Source organism: Mustela erminea, chromosome 1, assembly GCF_009829155.1.
Source record: "Mustela erminea isolate mMusErm1 chromosome 1, mMusErm1.Pri, whole genome shotgun sequence".
NCBI classification, from domain to species: Eukaryota; Metazoa; Chordata; class Mammalia; order Carnivora; family Mustelidae; genus Mustela; species Mustela erminea.
Window position 1 is genome coordinate 219,540,226 of NC_045614.1, and position 20,340 is coordinate 219,560,565.

Genomic DNA, 20,340 nt, shown 5'->3' on the forward strand with positions numbered 1-20,340 from the left:
GAAAATATCGTATGCATTAGTGTTTATTTTTGCGTTCTCTAATCTGTTCTTGTGGTGGTACAACTGTTTTAATTCTAGTTTCATGGTATATTTATCTAGTAGTCCCATTATTAAAAAATATTTTGGCTATTCTTGGCTACTCACTTTCTAGATGAACTTTAGAATGATTTTTAAGTTAAAAAATGTGTCATATTGGGATTTATTTTTAGATAGATCAAAGCTATAATTTGAATTGAAAATAGTTGCTTTTTTACCGCTATTCACTTTCTAACGTAGGAAGATAATCTATTTTCCCATTTGTTCGTAGCCTTCAGTTGCTGTGTGTAACTTTCTTACTGTGGATTTTCTCTTTTGAGCCCTTTTCCAACTTATTTTTGTTATCTGGTTATGGTAATTGAGATATTTCTCATTCCACTTCTCTAATATTTAATAGTGTGCAGGCTACTATCAGTATTCATTATTTGGACATGGCCATGTGTTAAAGCACTTTCAGCTATAATAGGTGTAAATTTAACTGTAAATTCTGCTGAATTTTTTTTATTTCATCCTGACTTGATCCGAGTGCTTTCCCTAGGAAGCATGGTCATGTGGCTGTCTGAGCCCTGTTCTTCAGGTTACAGGAGTTCCCTCCTCTGGCTCTTCTATCAAGTAGTTTCTCACAGTCAAAAGTGAAAGTTGCCTTTTACTGAATGTGTTCATTGCTGCTGTTAAGATAATCCCATGATTTTCTCCTTTCATCTCTTACTGTAGAGAATTCCATTGACAAAACTTAAAAGTATTGATTCTTGGGATAAATCCTGGTAGATCATACTGATACTTGCTAATACTTTTTTATTTGTAATACCCTCACAGAATTTTATTTGGGCTACGATAAGGGTTAGTGGTAGGGTTAGGTCTGGAGTTTAGGTTGGTCCTGGGATTGGGGTTAGCATGGACCTGAGTTACCATAAAGGTTAGGAGTAGGGCTCACACTAGGATGACACTGCTCTAGAAGTTTCCTTTTTTCTAATTTTCAGTTTTTGGGGGTCCCATGTAAATGATGGCCTGCCCCCATAACATGACTTGAGAAACATCCCCTATTTCTCTATCCTTAATTTAAATAACGAAATTTTCTATTTTCTACTTAAAAAAGCCAATATTTTTGGTCTGATAGTCGATACACGGCTCTATCAAGGCCTCTAAGCCCAGAGCCCGTTTTGGAGGCGATCCCCTTGCTCTCGTGTGTGCGGGTTTCTTCCTGGAGAAGCAGCCGCCGCGGCGCTCTCAGGCCCCAGGGCTGTGCGTGTTCGTGCCAGGTCCCTGTGGTCTTGGTCTTCTCTGGGTCTCTTGCTGCCTTCTCTTTGTTTCCAAGCCTAGGTTCAGTGTTTCAGTCAGATTTGTCAAACTTGTCTTCATTTCTTATTTAGCTATGTTTAATTTTTAATAGCTTTCAGTTATACTGATCATTTATAATTTTGTTTGCAATTTAATTTCTAAATTTAATGCATGTTTCCTTTTTCTTTAGGGTTATGCTCTTATCTTTCTAGTTTCTCAAATGCTGTTTCCGTATGTTTACCTTGTTTTCTAATGACTGCATCTCGGCACTCAGATTTCTTTCAAGACACTTTGAACTCCGCCCCACTGGTTTTGATGTGACCTGGAATCATTCAGATGCTTGTCATTTCCGTGCTTGGTTCTAACATTTTGTACATGATTTCTCCCACTGTACTTCTGTTGTTAACTTTCTACTTCTATTTAATTAATTAATTTTTTTACTGTTTTTTTTTTTAAATTTTATTTTATTTTTTCAGTGTTCCAAGATTCACTGTTGATGCACCACACCCAGTGCTGCGTGCAATCTATGCCCTCCTTGGTACCCACGCACTCAACCCCATCCCCCTCCCCTCCAAAACCCTCAGTTTTTTTTCTCAGAGTCCACAGTCTTTCGTGGCTCGTCTCCCCCTATGATTTCCCCCAGCTCACTTCTCCTCTCCATCTCCCCATGTCCTCCGTGTTATTCCTTATGCTCCACAAGTAAGTGAAACCATATGATTGACTCTCTCTGCTTGACTTATTTCACTCCGTATCATCTCCTCCAGTCCCGTCCATGTTGCTACAAAAGTTGGGGATTCATCCTTTCTGATGGAGGCATCATACTCCATAGTGTATATGGACCACATCTTCCTTATCTATTCTTCCATTGAAGGGCATCTTAGCTCCTTCCACAGTTTGGCGACCGTGGCCATTGCCACTATGAACATTGGGGTGCATATGGCCTTTCTTTTCACTGCATCTGTATCTTTGGGGCAAATATCCAGTAGTGCAATTGCAGGGTCATAGGGAGGCTCTGTTTTTAATTTCTTAAGGAATCTCCACACTGTTTTCCAGAGTGGCTGCACCAACTTGCATTCCCACCAACAGTGTAAGAGGGTCCCCCTTTCTCCGCATCCTCTCCAGCACATGTTGTTTCCTGTCTTGCTAATTTTGGCCATTCTAACTAGTATAAGATATATCTCTGTGGTTTTGATTTGAATCTCCCTGATGGCTAGTGATGATGAGCATTTTTTCATGTGTCTGATAGCCATTTGTATGTCTTCATTGGAGAAGTGTCTGTTCATGTCTTCTGCCCATTTTTTGACACGATTATCTGTTTTTTGAGGAGTTCTTTATAGATCTTGGATATCAGCCCTTTGTCTGTATTGTCATTTGTGAGTATCTTCTCCCAAAGGGTTGCCTCTTTGTTTTGTGGACTGTTTCCTTTGCTGCATAAAAGTTTCTACTTTTAAAGCTTTGTACTTAGAGTGTGGCCTGAGTCAGTGAGGGTGGACACAGGGGACAGAGAAGCCTGTGGGGCCATGGTTGTCGTGTAGGAGTGATGACCAGTGCTTGACCAGGGCCGGCGGTCGTGGGGCCGGGGCCGTACACAGAGGGACACGTGGCAAGTTACAGGGGTGTGGTTGGAGCACACAGAAAAGGTGGGAGAGTGACACTGAGGGGTTAGGGAGGTGGAAACAGCGTGTCGTGAGAAGAGGGCCTAGAATTTGGGAGGACTTTAATTTCTATGTTGGACCATACAGAGAAATACCCCAGGGGCTTTGGGGATCCTCGGTCAGAGCTGGGGGGGCGGTTGTGGGGCTGAGAGACCCATGTGCTGGTGCATGTGCCCAGAGCAACAGTTGTGTCCTCGGGGCTGCATCAGGGAAGATGAAACGGGTGTGGTCAGATTTATCTCTCTGTGTGGTGGTCATTGGTTGGGTTGGGCTCCAGGAACCCTTCTGTCCCAGAGGTCATCCTGGCCCCGGGCTCCAGGCAGCCTGCCATTCTGCGGGCGTCGCACCTCCTTGTGTCGTCAGGACCTCCAGCTGAAATGAACGCACATGTGTCTGGTGTGTTCTCGAGGGAAGGAAAAGGGCACAGTGAAGGGCAACAACCACCCTTTCAGGGTCTGAAGGCCAGATTGGGCTGAGCTGCATCACGGTGCGCAGGATCCCTGTCTGCTAGCAGTACAGTGTGGCGGGACCTACTCCTAGGGAGCAGGTCCCCCTCTCAGGCAGCCCTGTGTTCTGCCACAGCTGTGATTATACAGGAAGGAGAAGGGGTTTGGGGGAGCAGCCAGCCAGCCGTCAGCCACTGGCAAGGATGAGACTGAGTGGCAGCCTGGGGTCACCCGTACTAGAGCTAGGGGTTCCTAGCAGAGGGTCTACATGTTTAAAAGGTGCATGTGTAGACCGTGTGCTGTTAGGTCTAGGAGGGGGCTAGATTTGGTGGTGTTTCCCACACCCACAGAGAGGGCGCTGCCCATAGGCCCACCGCCCGTGCTAGGGTCCCAGTGCATGCAGGGTGGGGACAGGGAGGGGCCCCATTTCTCATGGAAACGTGTGCTTCAGGAGCAGAGGAGAGGGACAGTGCCGTGAAGTGGGCGGCTCCTTGGGAAAGGCTGCTTCCCAGCCTTCCGGAGACAGATGAGTGATGGGCCAGTGCCTGTGGCTGTGGAGGCCTCCAGCCAGCTTCTCTTTCTGCTCTTTATTTAAGGTGGGCATGGGACACCTTGCTGAAGGGCTCTCGGGGAGCCCTGTGCCACGATGATGCACTCGCTGCCCCGCTGGGCCCCCAAAGACCTTAAGGCATCTGTTTATCTGCTTATATTCCCCGCTTGGCTTTCCTTTCTGATTCACTTGAGTGGTTTTTATTCTTTGCCTTTTTCTTCTCGTGGGGATGTTGGAGAGTGCTGTCCTCCTGAGGTTCAGATGCATTGCAGCCTGGCAGGAAGGGGCCGATCGTTTGTCACAAGATGACTCATTCATTCCTCCCTCTTTGCCACGTTGCCAGGCTGTCTGGCGGCCCCGCATGCAGGGACAGTGATGGATCTGGAGCGTGTTACCACTGCTCCGTGGTGACCGCGGATGGCGTGTCGGGGTTGGAGGACAAGTCACCTCTAGGTGTGCATTTAGACAAATGGGAGCTAGCCTTTCCGGACGCTTCCTTTATAAAGATTACTTCCGTTCCGTACAGACCTGGGACCTTTACTGCTGTTCTGTACCAGGCCGCGTGGCGAGCAATGCACTACCTCCTGCTCTGGTAAGGGTGGCCTGACGTTTCCTACCCTGGGGAGTGTCAGTGTGGTCACAGGGGCCAAGGGTGCTTCTACTTTCTGCTTATTTCAAGCCTCGGTTCTTCCTCTGGAATGCCAGTGGTATGCACAAGTTACACCATTCGACGCAGGGCACTCTTCCTATTTGTGTCCTGGAGGCCACTTGTCTTTGGATGTGACGGGTGACCAGTGATACATTCCCGTGACCCGGAGCTGGCAAGAGGCTTTCAGGGTGGGCCTTACCCCTGCTAAGCGCTCTGACTCTCGTGCTCTTTCAGGGCATAAGTCTGTAACCCCCGGCTTGGTTCACCCTGTAACTGAGTACACGTGCTTGGTTCTACCCACTCATCTGCCTCCCCCCAGGCCGCTTAGGAGCCTCTTATCAGGGCTGCATCCACGTGCACTGTCTTTGCAGAGCCTGGGCCTCGGGCCAGATCCCCTGGGGCTGGCGGCAGCTGGGGAACAGCTGCTACCCGAGCATGGCAGTGAGCCGTCCTCATCACCCCTTGTATCAGTTTGGCAGAACAGGGGCGGAAGTCACGGGAGGAGAACTGTCTGGTAAAAGCCCACCGGGGCTGGGGGCGTCGGCCTGCCTGGGCATCCAGCGACTGCCTTCTGCTTCCAGCTCCTCTCCCAAATCACCCGGTGACCTTGGCTAGGTCACTGTCCTTGTCTGCGCTGCTTCTCTGTCTCCTTACCTGTTCGCACTTGGTCTCAGAGCAGGAGCAGAGCGGCGGCAGGAATGGGAGGTTCTGCAAGAGGGCGAGGGCATTGGTGTCTTTCCTGTACTGTGTGCTTGAGCCTATGAGAAGACGGTTCCTCTAAGAATCGCTTTGTTGCCGGTGGGGGTGGGAAGCCCCTCACTCAATCCCTGTAATGCTCCGAGGCCTTTGATTAGCCTGTTTTATGAGTGAGGAACCGGGAGTCCGCTCCAGACCGCAGGGCCCCGTCTCGCAGCCCCTGTTCCTGAACCTTCTCTTCATCCCTCACTGCTTACCAGTCGGTTATAAGAAGTTCAGGTTCCGAGTAGTCGCGGCGGCCCCACCTTTCAGGAGACCGGGCTGTTTCCATTTCCACGAGCGGCTCTGGAGAGTGCCCGTTTGCATGGAGCCCAGGGGACACCGCATCGCCACCAAATGCGGTTTCCTTTCCGCAGGTGGAGGAGGGAGGGCAGTGCAGTGAGATGACTTCCGACGGTGACGTGTCCGTGGGGCGCTGAAAGGGAGACTCCGCTCCGCACGGGCGGCCTGAGGTGCCGGAGGGCGGGGCGGCCGCTTCCTGTGTGACTGAAAACGAGCGTCCAGGGCAGAGCTGTTTGTTTTTTCACAGGAACAGTTTGCATGTGTTTAGCCCTTGAGAAGGAGCTGGGAAAGAGGCAAGGTTTGAAGACTGAAGCCTGCCTAGGCCGGGGAGCCGGAGCGGGAGGGTCTGTGTGCCCAGGGGAGAGGCACCGCGCCCTGAGCGCGGGACCGTCTCCCCACGCTCGCTCTCGGCCCTCCCGTGGCGCAGCGACCACATCTTCCAGACTGTTTCCCTGTGCAAGGCCACGGCCCAGTCTGGGGCAGATGTGTGCTTGTTGCTGGGAGTCCCTGGTCTCTAACCTGGAACATTTTTGCAACATCCCTGTCACTTTTATGACATTGACTTCATGAAGAGCAAGACCCATTTCAAAAAGTGGTTTCTTCCTTATGGGCTTGTCTGATCGTCCGTCCTTCTCCGTGAGATTCCGTCGTGAGCCTCCATGTTGAGGTCGGCCAAGCCTCTCAGGCTTCGTGTCTGGACAGACGCAGAGTGTCCGTCTCCTCTTTGGGGATGTAAAGCTCTTCGCTCGGTCGCGGACTTGCCCGTCTGTCCCAGCCGGTATTGTTACGTCTTTACCCCCTTGCAACTGATAAGCCGTCGGCGGGGGGCGGGGAGGGCAGGCAGTTTGCTTTAAGAACAGGCCGCACAGTGCCCTTCGGAACGATTTCTCCTGGATGTGTGTGTGCCGATGATTTCTGCCGAGACCGGGCCTCCCCGTGATGGCTGCAAATCGACGCGCGTCCGGCACCTCCGTGCGCGCCTCTTAGCTCCGGGCCGTCTGCTCCTCTCGGCTTGCGTACCTACGGACTAGCCGTTTGGTTTTATGGAGTTCTGGTTTTTTATTCAATCACGGATCTAGTCCATAGTTCTTCACAGTCATCAGTGATTTGGGGGCTCACATGGTCCCTGGCTAGCAGGAACCCGCCAGGCAGACTGCTGGTCCCCAAGGGGTGCCCCATCCTTCCCCTCCGTCCCAGTCCCGTCCTGGTCTGCTCGGGCTGCCATAAGGAGAACCACTGACTGCTGGTTCAGAAATCAAAGAAATTTCTCTCCCTCCTTGAGGCTGGGAGTCTGCGCTCAGAGTGCAGGTGCTGCAGCTCTCCTGAGGGCCTTCGGGGTCGTCAGTGGCTCCTTCTCTCGGCACAGGGCCGGAAGGGCAGGGGCGCTCTCTGGGCTGGTGCGAGCGTGAGCCCCATTCCGAGGGTCCTCCTGTCACGACCTGACATTCCCTTCCCCGTCGCCTCCCCTTCCCTCCATCCCTAACCCTAACCTTCCCTTCTTTCCTTCCTTCCTTCTCTCCTTTCTTTACAGACCGTGTTTCCTTAGTTCTGGGGGCGAATGTCGCGATTCCTCACATCCGCGCATCGCCCGGGCTCCTCACGACACAGAGTGGGCTGTTGAGTGAGTGAATTTCTGCCAGAGTGGTAGGAGAGCCACAGCAGTCCATGCGGTTTTAATCGGCATTTCTCTTCCTTTGAGGGAAGTGGAACATCTTTTCATAGGTTTAAAGACATTTCATGTGTTTTCTTGTTTTTCTTTAAGATTTGGGGGGCCTTTTTTCCTCTCAGTTTAAAAATTTTTTTTGTACATTGGGGATATTCTTTCATTTTTCTGTGATACATGCTGAATGTATTTTCTTCCATTTATTATTTGTCATAAATATTTTCTCAAGGTATTGTCATGTCAAAGATTTTTTTTTTTTAATTTTTAAAGATTTATTTATTTATTTGACAGAGAGAGACAGAGATCACAAGCAGGCAGAGAGGCAGGCAGAGAGAGGGGAAGCAGGCTCCCCGCTGAGCAGAGAGCAGGATGCGGGGCTCGATCCCAGGACCCCGAGATCATGACCTGAGCCGAAGGCAGCGGCTTAACCCACTGAGCCACCCAGGCGCCCCTGTCATGTCAAAGATTTTTATTTTTTATCGTCACATTTGTCCATCTTTTGTTTTTCTACATGAGATTCTTTAGTCATAGTGGAAGAGCCTCTCCTGCAGTCAGGTGAACACGAGAGTCATTCACGTTTTATCCTCGTACTTCTGTAGTTAATTTCTATTAAATTTTAAATTAAAATTTCAATATGTTGATTTTTTTTTAAAAGATTGTATTTATTTATTTGTCAGAGACAGAGAGAGAGCGTCTACACAAGCAGGGGGAGCGACGGAGGGAGAAGCAGGCTCCCTGCTGAGCAAGGACCTTGATGTGGGGCTCAATCCCAGGACCCTGGGATCATGACCCGAGCTGAAGCCGACCTGACTGAGCCACCCAGGCGTCTCCAGGATATTTAGTTTTCTGTGTCACTGATTCCTGTTCTTCCTTCCTTCCTTTTGCTTTCTGGGATTCATTTGCTGTTTTGTTTTATTTTCTTCTAACTTCTATTAGATGTTTGCTCACTCACCTTTCTTTTCATATAAATAAGTATTTAAAGTTAAACATTTTGTTTTAGGGGCACCTGGCTGGCTCAGTCGGTAGAACATCCATCCGACTGTTGATCAAGGTCAAGAGCTTGAGCCCCATGTTGGGCACAGAGATTGTGTAATTAAATAAAATTAAAAAAAAATTTCCTTTTAAGTACAGCTTATCGCAGTGCTCAAATTTAGATATATAGTACTTTTATTATCCTTATAAGTGTTATCTGTTTCCACTATGATTTTTAAAAAAGATTTAAATATTTATTTTAGAGAGAGAGGGCGGAAGTAGGGACAGAGGGAGAGGGAGAGACAGAATCCTCAAGCAGACTCCTCGCTGAGCACTGAGCATGATGTGGGGCTGCAGACAGCACCGAGACCGCAATCGGACTCAAAATCCAGAGCTGAATGCCGAACGGACCGAGCCACCAAGTGCCCCAATTTCTTTTTTTGCCATGTAAGCTACTTCGAAGTGTTTCTCAGTCTCAAGCACAGTTTAGACGTATATGTATTATGCTAAAAATATACACTTAATATGTGTGGACGGTATTTTAAAATATTTTAATTTCTTTATTCGGTGCATTGTCAGCAAGGTGGCCTCAATGTTCATGGTCTTTGACGTGTTTGGAGGGTGGCTCCTCTGTGGTCCAGCGACATGAATGTTCTGTGTTTCAGTAAAACGCGTTCTGCTGGCTTGGAGTATAAGCTTTCTGTCTGTGCCTTAGATGAAGAGTGGGAATGCTTTTTGACTCTTTCCTGTGCTTATAGATATTTTTAACTGATGTATCAACCACTGATATAGACGTGTTTGCATCTGCCAATGCAGTTGTGGATTTACCTATTTTCATGTGTTTCTGTTCATTTCTGCTTTGTATCAATGTTGAGACTTTGTTTTTGGGTGCATGTAAGTCTGGAATACCTTACTAATACATTAAATCTTCTTATCTTTATGTAATGTGGTCTATAAAAACTCTGATAATGCTTTTTTTTTTTTTTTTTTTTTTTGCCTTAAAGTAAATTTTAAGTCTGAGGTACTTATTTGCCCAGTGTGTATGTCTTTCAGGCTTGCTATATCTGTATGTTTTAGATGCATCCTCCAAAATGGCATCTAATGGATTTTTTTTTCCTCTCAGACAGTCTTTGTCTTTTAAAGATGGGAACATTTTGTTTACTTTCATTTACTTTAATTACTTATGTATTTGGACTTCTAACTATAATCTTATTTTGGGCTTTCTGTTTGGCTCAACATTCTTACATCTGTTTTTTCTCTTCAACATTTTTAAATTTTTTTTCTTCATTAAATTTTCTTCTTCACTACATAATTTTACTTCCTCTTATTTTCTTATTTGTCTTGTATGTATACTTGATTATCTATGACTAAAGTTAGTGTCCTTAGTCACATTTCTACCAATATAAGACTCTTACGATACTTTATCTCATAGATTATCCTCTCCTGACTCAAATGTATTTTAAGCCATGCAGCCTTACTTACTAATTTATACTCTTCGTTGCCCTTTCCGATTTACTCCCATCCTACCACTTCATTCTTCATGTCTTCTTGTACCTGAGAGATTGCTGCCTCTAAAATGCATCACGGTGAGAGTGTTCACAGAGAACAAATTTTAACTGAAAACATCTTTATTTTCCTTTTACTCTATGCTTTATTTTATTATTTTTTAAAGATTTTATTTATTTATTTGAAAGAGAACACAACTAGGCAGAGAGGCAGACAGAGAGAGGAGGAAGCAGGCTTCCCGCTGAGCAGAGAGCCCGATGCAAGGGCCTGATCCCAGGACTCCGGGCTCATGACCTTAACTAAAGGCAGAGGCTTTAACCCACTGAGCCACCCAGGCGCCCCAATTCTATGCTTTATTTTGAATGTTTGGAAAGTATTAAGTAATTCTAAAGTTGTTTTACCCAAGATTGCTTTCAAAAATGAAAATCCACTTTAATGTGAAAAATGGGCATGTGGCATCTACTTCTTTTAGAAGGAGCTACGTTTGTGAGCTCAGGAAGAGCGACATGTCTTTGCCTTGTTAGACACATGCACAGTGCTGTAACAGTGAGAAGGGTCTCAGAGCCGTACGTGAAGTGTTTAGTAAAAAGTTAATGTGCGAAAATCAAGAAAATGTTTAAGTTGTATTTTGGAAATCTAGCATGTTGACTGACTTGTTGCGTCTTTGCCAGTGGCATTTTGGGTTTTTTTGTTTTGTTTTGTTTTGATTTCTGGTTTTGGGGATTAATTTTTCACTGACTAATTTTTTTCTCTGTGATTGTTTCGCATAGGTTTGCTTAATCTACCAAAATCTGCCAGTGTTTCTATTTATGACCCCTAGAAATTATCTCAAGTTTTCAGCAGCATGTTTTTTAAAGTTTCCACCTTTTTTCTTGATACAGCTTGAAAATCTTCATGAATTTGGCGTGGCACCTTGTGTCTTTTGCTGTCCTGTAAAGTTGTACATGGAATTGCCAATGTGTCCTACTGTAGAATTTAGTGGAGTGGCTGAAAACTCTGTGACACGGCAGTCAGTAATACTCCCCACTTAGCGGAAGGCAAAGGAGAAGTGTTTCAAAGTAACTTTAGAATTATCTTTCACTTTGTCCTTTGAAGTCTTTAAGAAAGATGCTTCTTAAAAGTCTTGATGGAAGACTCTGGCGAGGCCATGTGAGGACTCTGCATGGCCGTCTTTGGTTTCCATGCTGTTGAGAGACCATCTCTCGATCTAAACGATTATCATTTTAAGGAATATTTTAAACTCTGGTTATTTTTAAGGTGTCTGTCTTCGATGTTTTCCAGTTTCACCGTTATATATCCAAGTGTAGATTTCTCTCTGTTTATCCTGCTTGCATGCTTTCTTTTTTCCTCATCAAGTTTATTTGAGATTTAATTTGTATAGTATGGAATTCACTCTTTTTAGATACAGTTTTAGGGATTCACACTTTTTGGAGACACAGTTTTGTGAGTTTTGACGAATACATTCAGATACTAACTGTCAGCGTCATCATGCTAGAGGACAGTCAGCGTCCCCAATTCCTCCTTCCCTCTTCTTCTTCCTTTACCTCAAGCCCCAGACACTGACCACTGACCTGTTCGTTGCAACTGCAGTTTCCTTCTTCAGACAGTCATAGAGCCAGAAGCACAGTATGGAGCTTTTGGAGTCTGGGTTTTTTCACTTAGCTGGATCCATTCTGTTGTCGGGTCATAAGTAGTGAATGTACCGCAGTGTGTTTGGCCATCCACTGACTGGTGGAAATTTGGAGACTAACAGTTCCAGACATTATGAATAAACTTGCTGTAAGCTTTCCCATGCAGGTCTTTGGATGGATGTTCGTCCTCACTTTTCATCGGTAAGTACCCATGAGTGGGCTGTTCTAAGTCACGGGATGTGTACGTTTGACTTTCTAAAAACCTACCCAGCCGTTTCCCCAAGTTACTGCTGCGCTTTGTGTTGCTTTAAGCGACAGGTAAGAGCACCTGTTGCTCTTGTAATAGTGGCCCCACTTGATGTCAGTTCCTACAGTTTTATCCTCCTAGTCGGTGTCTAGTGGCATCTTATAGTCTTTATTTGGATTTTCCTGATGAGTAATGATATCAAATATTTTTCTCATGTTCATTTGCCATCTGTATGTCTTCTCTGGTGAAGTGTCTGTTCAAATATTTTGTCCATTAAAATTTTTGAACCATTGAGTTGTAAGGGTTTGTTACATCATCTGGATACCAGTTATTTATTAGATACTTGTTTTCCAAATCCAGCATGTGGCTTCAGTGTTTATTTTCTTAACCGTGTTTTTCAAAAGCAGAAATATTTAATACGGATAAAGTAAAATTTGTCATTTTTCTTCTTCTGTGGTTTGTGCTCTGTGTCCTGGCTAAGAATTTTACACCTTCCCCAAAGCTGTAAAAATTTCCTGAAAATTGTGGAGTCCTTAGGTTTTACATCTTGTCTTCTACTCCATTTTTCTCCCCTCAGATCCATTTGGAGCTTTCCTTTTTTTCAATGTGGTGCAGGATTTGGGTGCAGTTTCTTCCCCCTGGGTATGTACGTTCTTCCAGCCTTGTTTGTTAAAAGGCTATTATTTTCTCCATTGATTATCTCTGCTACTTCATAAGTTGGCCACATATGGTGCATCTATTTCTGGACTCTATTCTGTGCCATTGCTCTGTCTGCCTCCCCTTTTGCCAGAACTGCAGTATTTTGGCTACTTGAAGCTTTGGAGAAACCCTAGATAGTTTGGAGGAGCCCTAGGATGGTTTCTTCAGTGTTGGTCTTCTTTTTGAAAATTGTTTTCCTATTCTGAGTCCTTTGTCTTTCTATATATTTTAGAATCAGCTTGTCAATTTCTGTGAAAAGGACTTCTGGGATTTTGACTGCAATTGTGTTGAATCTATGTACACCAATTTGGGGGGAATTGGCACATTTTGTTTTTATTGAGATAAAATTCATATAATGTACACCATTTTAAGTTGTAAAATTCAGTGGTTTTTTTTTTTTTAAAGATTTTATTTATTTATTTGACAGAGAGAGATCACAAGTAGACAGAGAGGCAGGCAGAGAGAGAGAGAGGGAAGCAGGCTCCCCGCAGAGCAGAGAGCCCGATGCGAGACTCGATCCCAGGACCCTGAGATCATGACCCGATGTTCACTACTTGTGTAATTATTGCCACTATCTAATTCCAGAAGACTTTTATCACACTTATAGAAAATCCCATACCCATGAGCCCATGGCTCCCTATTCCTCCCTCTGCCCACCCCTGGCAGTCAGTAATCTATTTTCTTCTCTTTGGACTTGCCTGTTCTGGATATTTCCTATTAACAGAATCATAGAATATATTGTTTTTAATGTCTGACTTCTTCCACTTAGCATAATATTCTAAAGGTCCATCTACATTGTAGCATGTGTCAGTATTGGACTCCTTTTTTGTGGCTAAATAATATTCCATTGTGGGTATGCCACGTGTTGTTTATCAATGATGGACATTTAGGATATTTCCACTTCTTGGCTGTTATGAATATTCATGTATAATTTTTTGGTATGGATATGTGTTTTGATTTACATTGGGTTTATACCTAGGAGTGGAATTGTGGGGATCCTATGGTGACTCTCTGTTTAACTTTTTTGAGGAAATGGCCAAACTGTTTTCCAGAGTGGATACACCATTTTACATTCCTATCAGCAATGTTTGGGTACTTAAATTTTTTTTTTTTTTTTTTTTTAGATTTTGCTTATTATCTCCCAGAGAGAGGGAGAAAGAGAGAGAACACAAGCAGGCAGAGAGGCAGACAGAGGCAGAGAGAGAAGCAGGCTCCCTGCTGAGCAAGGAGCTCGATGCAGGACTCGATCCCAGGAACCTGGGATCATGACCTGAGCTGAAGGCTCAGGTTAACTGACTGAGCCACCAGGCATCCCTGGGTGCTTAAATTGCTATCACTGAGGGTTTTGGAGGGGAGGGGAGAGGGAGGTTGGGTGAGCCTGGTGGTGGGTATTGTGGAGGGCACATACTGTATGGAGCACTGGGTGTGGTGCATAAACAATGAATTCTGGAACACTGAAAAGAGATTTTTAAAAAATAAATAAAAATTAAAAAAAAATTTTATCACTTGCTCTTTTCTGATTTTTTTTTTTAGAGCTGTTCTGGTGGGTGGGAAGCGGCATCTCATTGTGTTGATCACATTCTCTAATGACTAATGATGTGAAGCAGCTCTTTTGTATTGGCCACTTGCATATCTTCTTGGAGGAATGTCCATTCAAATTCTTTGTCTGCTTTTTAATTGGGTTTATTTTTATTGTTGAGTTGTGAGGAATCTTCCTGTATGCTGAACACTAAGCCCTTAGGTATCTAACCGAGACAAATTTCCTCCCATTATTTGTATTGTCTTTGCAGATTTCTTGGTATTGTGATTTGACAAACTGAAGTTTTCAGTTTATATGAACTCCAGTTGATCTGTTTTTTCTTCAGTTATTTGTCTTTAAGAGCTGTTGTGAAATCCAATGTCATGAAGCTTTCCCCTCTGTTTTCTTCTAAGAGTTTTTATAATTTTAGCTCATACATTTAGATCTCTGATCCTTTTTGAGTTAGTTCTTGTACAGAGTGTGAATCCAGGCTCCAAATTCCTTCACTTGCGTATGGATAGCCACCGGTCTCTGCACCATTTGTTGAAAAAAAATTCTGTTTTTTCTTCATTGCATGGTCTTAGCATCCCAGTCAAGACTCATTTGGCCATTGATGTATGGGTTTATTTCTGAACTCTCAATTCTAATCTATCATCTATATGTATATCCTTTTGCTGGTACCACACGGTCTTGAATCCTATAGATTTGTAGTAGGGTTTTTTGAAATTGGCAAGTGTGAGTCATTCAACTTTGTTCTTCTTTTTCAAGATTGTTTGACAATTTTTTTTTTGCAATTCTGTATGAATTTTAGGTTCAGCTTGCCCATTTCTAAAAAAGAGGGCAGATAGAAATTTGGCAATGATTGCCTTGTTAAAAATATGTTGACAATATGAAGTCTTTCAGTCCAGGAACAGGGGCTGTCTTTATATTTATTTGGGTCTTCCGTAATTTCTTTCAGTGTTTTGTAATTTTCACAGTACATATAGAATTTTTGTTAAACTTCCTCTGAAGCATTTTTATTATTATTTCCCATACTAGTGTAAATGTAATTATTTTCTTAATTTCATTTTGAATTTTTTGGTAGTGTATATAGATAAAACTGATACTTCTATATTGATCTTGTATCTTGTAACTTCACTGAATTTATTAGCTCTTTTTCTTTTTTTAAATTCCAGCCGATATGCTCTTCATTTCTTTTACTTCTGTTATTGCATTTAGTGTTTCCAGTATGATGTTGGGTAGAGGTGGGAAGATTGGATACCCTTGCCTTGTTTCTGATCCTGGGAGGAAAGCATTCAGTTTCTCACCAGTAAGTGTAATGAGAGCTGTAGATTTTTCTGATGCCTTTATCAGGTTAAGGAATTTGCTGAGGGTTTTTTTTTTTTTTTTAATCATGAATGCATTTGAACTTTGTCAAATGCTTTTCTACATCTATTGAAAAAATGTTTTTTTAAATTTTTAATCTATAAAAATGGTTAAATTACATTGGTTGAATTTTGAATGTTGAACTAACATTGCTGGGCTAAGTTCTGCTTAGTTACACATAATAATGCATTATAGAAAGGGGATTTGTCCAGGACTTCTGCTTGTGTATTCGTGAGGAATTCTGTCTGTATTTTTTGTTTGTTTTTTCCTTGAATGTTTTATGTGGTTTTGCTCTTAAGGTAATTTTGATCTCGTAAAGTGAGTGAGGAAGTGTTTGCTCCTTTTTTTTCTTTTCAGGGTGTGTGTGTGGGATTGACATTCTTTCTTAATTATTTATTAGAATTTTCCATTAAAGCCATTTGAGCATGGAGTTTCTTGGGGAGTTTTAAACCATGAATTCAATTTCTGTAATTGTAAGACTCTTCATTTCTTTGTGTGGATCCAAGTTACTGTTTGATATCTCAGTCCTTCGACTGGAACAACTCTCTTCAACAATTTATGTTATTCATCTCATCAGATATTACCTCTGCCACATTTTACTCTTCTTCAAAAACCCCAGTTACATCATATCAGACTTTCTTACCCTACACTTCTTGTTACTTCTTTCTCATATTCACCATACTCCGTGGCTTTCACTGTAATCTCTAGCAGTTATCCAGAGTGCAGCTCGACGACAGAAGGAGATCTAAACAGTGAAAGAGAGGAAAGGAGCCCTGGACAGAGACTGATAAGACATAGCAGAATTCACCGGTATTCCAGAAAAAAAGGCAATAGGAATAGGGTTGAGTTAATATTTGAAGAGGTAGTGACTAGCCGTTTTCTGGAATTGGTGAGAGCCGCCACTCTACAGTTTCAGGAGCCCTAACAGCTACCGGTCGGGGAAACGGGGAGATCTCACGTCTAAACACAGCATGATGAGCCTCCGGGACCCTAAAGACAGAAGATCCGTCGGAGAGAAAAAGACACTGTTCAGAGGAAAAACATGAAGGCCATTAGACGACTTTAACTGTACCGACAGAGACAGGAGGGTGGTTAGATCTTCATGTGGGGGGAGGAAAGAAATCATCCAGTATTCTACACTTAATGAATGTTTTAGAAACAAGGGTAAAATAAACACATTTTCATATAAACAAAGGCTGGGATAACTGGATACCTATAGGTGTTTCTTAAAAGCATTTCTAAAGAATCTATTTTAGAAGGAAAGAAAGTTGTCTCATATGGAAGGTCTGAGATTTAAGAAATTAAAAACAGGGAAAGTTGTATGCATGTGAGATAATCCAAACACACATTAAATGTTTAAAGCTGTGTAGCAAGTGTCTCCCAAGGTTAACAACAGAGTGCAACTAAAACACATGTCACGCCAGTGGGGAGGGAGTGGAGATAGGGGGTTTTTTACCCTAGAAATAATCACATATGTGAGTTCCTAACTTACCGAAGTCTGACATGCTCACACCCACCGAAGCAACCCAAGGACCTTAAAACCCCCTATCTCACTGCTTGACCGTGGGCGTGGGATTTGCTTACGCGGTCTGCTGTGGGGAACTAGCTCTGCGTACCCAGGACACATCTATCTGACACAACTACCTTCTCATTCCCCGTGCCTCCTTCCAGGACGGTCATTCTTTCCACCCGTTTCTTGTGCTCCTGGCAGTCTCAGTCCGGTCGCTGGTGCATTTTGGTCTGGTCCTACGGTACTCCGGATTTGCTAGCGAGTGGGTAGACTTGCTGTGGTCTGCATTAAACAACCAGCTAGTTTAGCTTCGGATTATGTAATGGCTTTCGTTATTGCGGTAACTGTGAAAAAATAGCTTTATTATTGGGCGTGTGAAACTCGAGCTGATAAGCTTCCTCCCCCCTTTTTCTTATTGAGATAAGTGTCTCTGTTCTAGAGACAGCCGTGAGCGTGAGCGAATCCGGTTGTGTGGCAGGCCGGAGGGCGGCTGGCTGTCCACCAGGTCCCGCCCGTGGGTGGGGTGTCGGCTGTTCTGACCTTGTTGTGACTTTTTTAGCCCTTTTTTTTTTTTTTGAAAAGTTTACAAATATTTTATTATTTAATTATCACAAATCAGTGTAGTTGATTCTTACATTATCCCTTGAAGATGAAATTGTGGCACACAGGGGTTATATAATTTGTCTATGGCAATATAACTAGTAAAATTTTATAATATATTGAAATAAAACTCATTATATGCTTACATATCCTTAATGCCTCATTACTTTAGTTTCCATTTTTGTTCACTGGTGAGAAATGATGAAAATAATAAAACATATTAATGGCTAATAAATATTTTATATATATATATGTATATGTATCAGAACCTGTTAATATTCTAACCATTATGTAGAAATAAATATTTGATACAGTTTTCTAAATATGGTATTTAAAGTTGTACCTTTTTTACAGTCTTTTTTTAATTTATTGAGGTAAAGTGGCATATAGTATTATATTAGTTTCAGGCATACAACATAGTGATTGGACATTTTGTCCCGCATTAGAAAATATTCACCATGATAGGTCCAGTTACCATCTGCCACCTGTTACCACTGTTTTTGTTTGTTTGTTTGTTTGTTTGTTTTTTAATTAAATTTATTTATTTTCAGCATAACAGTATTCATTATTTTTTCACCACACCCAGTGCTCCATGCAATCCGTGCCCTCTATAATACCCACCACCTGGGGTACCAGGTGGTGGGTATTTTAGCCCATTTTGCTGCTGTCATGAAGCCCCTCTCAGAAGCCCAGCTCTGGGGGAGGGGGGCAGGGGACTCGCGGAACATCTTCTAACAGTTGTGGACGTGCTCTGGCCGAGGACAAGCCCTGAGAGTTTTCTGGGAGAGCACAGGCACAGGGTGGGGGAGGGAGGCCTTGGAGCCAGACGCCTTAAAGGTGTTTTCGTGCTTTTAATTTAAACGAAATCACAGAACGCAAAAGTGAGTTTAACATGCTAGTTTCTGTTTGCCACGCTCTGGCGAGGGAGAGTGGTGTCATCGTTCTGTGTTTGCTAAGTGATAATCCCAAGTGCGGAGGCAGATGTGAGCTTCCTGGGAGCTGGATGGGGCCGCGCCAGAGCTGCTGCGCTCCAGGAAGGGAGGAGGTATGGGAGTTTGGCCCCGTTGCCGGAAACAGGGCCTCAGAGGCTTGGAGCTGCACCGATGGGCTGGTGGTGGAGGCACGGGGCGGTGCAGCCTCCCCTGCCTGGAGGACCTCGTGCCCATAGGGAACATGCACTCAGACACAGGGAGCTGCCAGGAGAGCCCGGTCCAGGGTAGACCCAGCAAGCCCAGTGCTGACCTGCTGTGGCAGCTTCCCAGCGAGGCCAAGGACTTGGGCTAGGCTAGGGTCTTCTCCCGCGTCGTGGCCTGCCTGGCTGTTTGAGAGTGGCCTTGAGTCCCTCCTGGGGGTGACCTGCTCTGGAGGGTGGCAGCCTCGTGTGCCGGCAGTGTGGGGAGGAGCTGGAGGCGCGTGGGCCCTCTCTGCGCGTGGCTCCCACACGGGCTTGTGCTGAGCGCTGTCGGCCTGCTGGAGTAACCAGGCGGCTCGGAAGATGCCTCACACAGAACCCGGTCCACAGGGCACCTCTGGTGCAGCTCCTGCCCTCCCGCACCAGGCCACTGTCCTCACAGGAACACCTCCCGAAGGAACATGTGCGTCTCTCCTGAGCCTCCTTGGGCCTGGCTTGGTTCAAAGGGTGCAACCTCAGGTATGGATCATGGGGGCTTATGGGGTCAGGTCCCCCCGGTGCCTTCTCTGCCCCAGCTCTGCCAGCACTGTTTCCCTGGAAGCATCCTGGGGCTCCGTCAGCCTGCCTGTGTGCCCTGCAGCACAAGACCAGCCGAGCGCTGGGGGCTGTGCCCAGATTGTTGGTCAAGGTGAATGTTGAGAATCTGCAGGGCAGTGCTGATCAGGTCAGTGCAGCTGCTGTTAGTCCCCTTCTGGTTACTGATTAACCTTGGGCCAGTTCCTCAGTTTGGATCCCAGCTTCTCCACAGATATCCTGGGTGACCTTGCCCTGTGGGCCTCCTCCCAGTGCCAGGAGAACGCTTCTCACAGAGGGAGTCTTTTCGGCATGGGGGCTGGCGGGAGGATTCAGGGAACAGTCTCTTGTCATCTGCTGGGAGATCAGAGAAATACTTAATGTGCAACTTCTTGTGACTTAGCAAGTTGATAAGCAGTGGAGACACAGACAGGTTTCCAGATGCCAACTGGAAGTGTGTGTGCTTGGTGTCTGTAGGAGAAGTAAGACAGGAGCCAGTGTGGAGATGCCTGTCTGTCCCCGGGACAGCTCAGTCGTGCGTGTACCTGCACACACGCATGCACGCACACACTTCTCTCATGCTCCCCCCGACCCCAGCCCTGACCCAGCACAGCCCTGGCCCTGGAGATCTCTGGTGCCCTTGGGGCAGCCTGTGCCTGTCTCAGTGATTGTGCCATTTTTCAGCCTAAGTCTGATGCCAGCTTACTTTGCTGGGCTCCAGACGGCACTCGGTGCCGGGTCCTGCTTGGAGCAGAGCCGTCCATGTGGAAGTGGCAGCTGTTAGGGTGGTGGAGGGCGGGGTGCCTGTTCCAGGTAGAGCAGTGTGAGCTGGTGCCCGTGTGGGCCGGCTATTTACCTGTCGTGGAGACTACTCTAGGGGCACTGGGAGCCAGGCTGGGGCCCAGAAGGCCTTTCCAGCAGCACCAGCGCTGCCTCAGGCTAAGGCAAGCTCTGGGCTGGTTGAAAGCAGGTAATGACGTGATCAGAATTTTTTGTTGTAGAAAAATTATGTTTCTGCCATGAAGAAGTTGGTGACAACAGCAACTGAAAAATAGGAGGACAACACAGAGAAGTAGGAAGGAGCTCAGGTTAAGCCAAGCCAGCAAATGCACTGAAGAACCATAGCCACACTGCGCCGGCTGGAGCAGAACGGGCCGGTCAGACCTGGGGCCGCTGACGAGGCCCTGGTTCACGGACGGTGTCTTGGTGCAACTCCTCAGTTGCCTGCTGCCCCAGAGCTGTTGGGGCATCTACCTCCAGGCTGGTCCCGG

General features: G+C 45.2%; 1 protein-coding gene across 11 annotated transcripts in view; it reads left to right on the top strand.

Moving 5' to 3' along the window:
- Nucleotides 1-20,340, top strand: part of PCBP3 (poly(rC) binding protein 3) — a 252,640-nt gene that overhangs the window by 86,473 nt on the left and 145,827 nt on the right. The gene's annotated exons all lie outside the window — the stretch shown is intronic.